The sequence below is a fragment of the Pinus tabuliformis genome, chromosome Q (genome assembly GCF_031772625.1).
Source record: "Pinus tabuliformis cultivar Carrire ecotype Pingquan chromosome Q, CPIR1, whole genome shotgun sequence".
NCBI lineage: Eukaryota > Viridiplantae > Streptophyta > Pinopsida > Pinales > Pinaceae > Pinus > Pinus tabuliformis.
In genome coordinates, this window is record NC_142296.1 from 806288818 (window position 1) to 806292965 (window position 4148).

Consider the following 4148-nt stretch of genomic DNA (forward strand, 5'->3'; position numbering starts at 1 on the left):
TGCTTGTCCCACCCATCCTTTGTTTTTCTTCCCCCAATGTGTTTCTGCAGGGGGTCCGGAAGCCTGTTTCTTGGGAGCCCTTCTGACGATCTGTTCGGCCGGGCATGGTTGCTGCAGAGTTGAGGTGCTCGGTAAATACGATGGATAAATTCAGACTCATTCATAGCAGCGGTTCTCGGTCTTTTGTGCGTTGGAAGGCATGGGCCAAGGGTGCAGGCTTCCATAGTTGGTTCTCTCGAAAAGGCGACGGCGGTTGATGTGTTGCTTGGGTGAGCTTTTTCGCTGGTGGTTGGGTCGAGGGAGTGGTTGCGCGCGCGCCTGGTAGCTCGAACCTTCCATGAGGTGAGATTGTCGGGGTGCGGTCAAGTATGGGATGGATGAAGAGCGGTTTAACCCATTGGGCTGGCCACCCTAGTCCCTCCAGGTCGTTCCTTCGACATGCCCTCGCGGAAGGTTTTGGTGTCGAGGTAATGAAAAACCCATCCCACGGTCTGTGCTCGATCGAGATCGCAATTTTCCCCACCGACAGGCATGAGGGTGGAAATCTTATCTCGTGCCTTTGCCGTCGAGGGAATTCCTCATCTTCTCGTGACCCACTCCCCTTCTGAGGGAAAAAGAAGTAGCGGGTCGTGTCTTTGTTCCTCTCTTTGGATTGTGGGTTTTTTGTGGGACTTGCGTCATTTCTTTGTTTCATGGTGTGCGCTTTGCGAACGTCCCTCTCTCTAGTGGCCTTGCACCATCGATGTATTTGTGGCCCACGACTTTCTCCAGCGTTGAGCGTCGGCCCGTGACAACTCCTCTTTGGAGTTTGATTATTTGACCCCCGTTGACTCTCTTATTGGAAAGGTTGTCGGGTGTTTTGTACACGGAGGGGTGCAAGAGCGGGGTGGGTTTGTGTTATTGGCAGCGGTCTATTTGTCGTTTGAAGCCTTGTGCCACTGGGTTGGGGGGCTGTGTGCCTCTCAGTGACATGCTCCAGACACTGGTCTCATCGTGGCCCTTGTCTTTTCTATTGGTCAGTTTTAGGTTGTGATTTATTTGCTTGGTTGTTTGCTATGTTGTAAAGCTGGAAAGGGTGTTGCTGAATGCAAGTGGGAGGGTGTGAAGAGGTGGGACGCTTTTTTGATTGGGTGCCTTGTTTGATTTCTTTTTGGTTAGCGGACATCTACTCGGCGTGCTGTTGAGCTTCTCTCTTTTCTTGGGATATTTGTTTCTTTGGTGTTGTTTTCTTCCCTTCTTCCTTTTGCCCCTAGCTTTACAGAGGAGAGGTGGGATTGTTGTGGATTGGTGTTCGGGAAGGACGAAAAGCAGTGCGAGTTCCCAGGGTGGCCACCCTAGTCCTTCTCGATCGTCGTCCCCTGCAGCTCCCCCCTTTTTCCGAAGGCGCGGGGTTTGGGAAGCTTGTTCTCTGTTTGAGCCTCCCCTTGTGAGCCGGTAGCCACATTTGATATCTATTGCTTTCCTGTTGTTTTCTCCCCTTCTTTCTTTTGGCCCCTTGGCTTTACGAAGAAAAGGTGGGATTGTTGTGGATTGGTGTTCAGGAAGGATGAAAAGTAGTGCGAGTTCCGAGGGTGGCCACCCTAGTCCTTCTCGATCTCCGTCCCCTGCAGTTCCCCCCCTTTTTGCAAAGGCACGGGGGTCGGGAAGCTTGTTCTCTGTTTGAGCCTCCCCCTGTGAGCCGGTGGACGCGTTTGATATCTCTCTTTCTTTCATGTTGTTTTCTTCCCTTCTTCCTTTCGGCCCCTAGCTTTATAAAGAAAAGGTGGGATTGTTGTGGATTGGTGTTCGGGAAGGACGAAAAGTAGTGCGAGTTCCCAGGGTGGCCACCCTAGTCCTTCTCGATCACCGTCCCCTGCAGTTCCCCCCTTTTTGCGAAGGCATAGGGTTGGGGAAGCTTGTTCTCTGTTTGAAGCCTCCCCTTGTGAGGCGGTAGCCAGGGTTGATATATCCCTTTCTCTCTTGTTGTTTTCTTCCCTTCTTCCTCGTGGCCCCTAGCGTTACAGAGAAAAGGTGGGATAGTTGTGGATTGGTGTTCCGGAAGGACGAAACGCAGTGCGAGCTCCTGGGGTGGCCACCCTAGTCCTTCTTGATCGTCGTCCCCTTCAGTTCCCCCCTTCAGTTCCCAAAGGCACGGGGCTTTGGGAGGCTTGTGCCTTGTTTGTGCTTTGTTTTCTACCCTTTTCTTCCTCTCGGTCCCTAACTCTATGGAGAAAAGGGAGAATCGTTGTGGGCTGGTGTCGGGGAAGGGCTAAAAGTAGTGCGAGCTCCCGGGGTGGCCACCCTAGTCCTTCTCGATTGCTGTTCCACGCATTTCCCCCCTTTTTGCGAGGGCGTGGGGCTGGGGGAGATTGTCCTCTGTTCGGGCCTCCCCCTGTGAGGGGGTTAGACACCTTTGTTTCTCTTTCTCTCATGCGTTTTCCCTCCTTTTGCCCCTTGGCCTTACATTTGTTGTGGGGGGTGCCCCTATTTAGTTTTGTGGTCGATTTTTCGGTAATACACGTGGAAATGACTCTCGGCAATGGATATCTCGGCTCTTGTTACGATGAAGAACGTAGCGAAATGCGATACTTAGTGTGAATTGCAGAATCCCGTGAATCATCTAGTTTTTGAACACAATTTGCACCCGAGACCTCGGTTGAGGGCACGTCTGCCTGGGTGTCGCATCCCATTCAAATGCGCTCCCTGCAATATGCTAGGTAGCAGCGGAGCTGGTCGTCCGTGCCCTGTGCGGTGCGGTCGGCTGAAACACCTCAAGCGATGTTTCGTGGCGTGCGTCGGCGAGCGGTGATCTTGTCCCCTTGTATGGGCAGTCGGCGTTAGCCGATGCGGGCTTTGTGTGGCATCGCTCGAACTTGATTTTCTCTCTCTTGTCCTCCCATAGGGTAGGGCAGATTTAGCTCCAACTTTGTGACCCCAACTCAGGCGAGAACACCTGCTGAGTTTAAGCATATAATTAAGCGGAGGAAAAGAAACTTACAAGGATTCCCCTAGTAGCGGCGAGCGAACCAGGAAGAGCCCAGCATGAAAATCGGGCGGCGGTGCTGCCTGAATTGTAGTCTATAGAAGCATCCTTAGTGGCGGACCTGGGCCAAGTCCCTTGGAAGGGGGCACCTGGGAGGGTGACAGCCCCGTCGGCCCGGGACCATGCCGCATCACGAGGCGTTGTCGGCGAGTCGGGTTGTTTGGGAATGCAGCCTTAATTGGGTGGTAAATTCCGTCCAAGGCTAAATACGGGCGAGAGACCGATAGCGAACAAGTACTGCGAGGGAAAGATGAAAAGGACTTTGAAAAGAGAGTTAAAGAGTGCTTGAAATTGCCGGGAGGGAAGCGGATGGAGGCTATCGATGCGTCTCGGTCGGATGTGGAACGGCTCAGGCTGGTCCGCCGCTGGACTTGAGGTGCAAACCAACACGGGTTGCTGCATCATCACAAGCGCGGGTGGATTACTGCCTGTCGGTTTTGCCGCTGCGGTGGTCGACGAACGAAGCGTGCGCCCTTGTGGCAGGCCGTGTGCACCTGCGCGCTCATGGTGTTGGTTGGCGGGCTTTCCATTCAACCCATCTTGAAACATGGACCAAGGAGTCTAACATGTGTGTGATTCGGCGGGTTTGAAAACCTGCGAGGCGCAAAGAAGTTGACGGGCGAGATCCCCTCTCTGGTGGGGTGCATTGTCGATCGACCTTGAGCTTATGCGAAGGGTTCGAGCGCGAGCACACCTGTTGGGACCCGAAAGATGGTGAACTATGCCTGAGCAGGGCGAAGCCAGAGGAAACTTTGGTGGAGGCTCGTAGCGATACTAATGTGCAAATCGTTCGCCTAACTTGGGTATAGGGGTGAAAGACTAATCGAACCATCTAGTAGCTGGTTTCCTCCGAAGTTTCCCTCAGGATAGGTGGAGCTCACGCGCGAGTTTTATCGGATAAAGAAAATGATTAGAGGCATTAGGGGTGTAACGCCCTCGACCTATTCTCAAACTTTAAATAGGTAAGAGGGTGTGGCTGCTCCATTAAGCCGTGCCATGGAATCGAGAGCTCCAAGTGGGCCATTTTTGGTAAGCAGAACTGGCGATGCGGGATGAACCGAAAGTCTAGTTACGGTGTCGAATTGTATGTTAACCTAGATCCCACAAAGGGTGTTGGTTGATTAAG

General features: G+C 52.9%; 1 non-coding gene and 1 pseudogene across 1 annotated transcript; both read left to right on the forward strand.

Moving 5' to 3' along the window:
• The first annotated feature begins 2507 nt into the window (after positions 1 to 2507).
• On the forward strand, positions 2508 to 2661 carry LOC149221998 (5.8S ribosomal RNA). Its single transcript, XR_016249730.1, has one exon. It is a non-coding gene; the product is annotated as a 5.8S ribosomal RNA (ribosomal RNA).
• Positions 2662 to 2908: 247 nt separating this feature from the next.
• The window catches only part of LOC149221999 (25S ribosomal RNA), a 2956-nt pseudogene continuing 1716 nt past the window's right edge, over positions 2909 to 4148 (forward strand).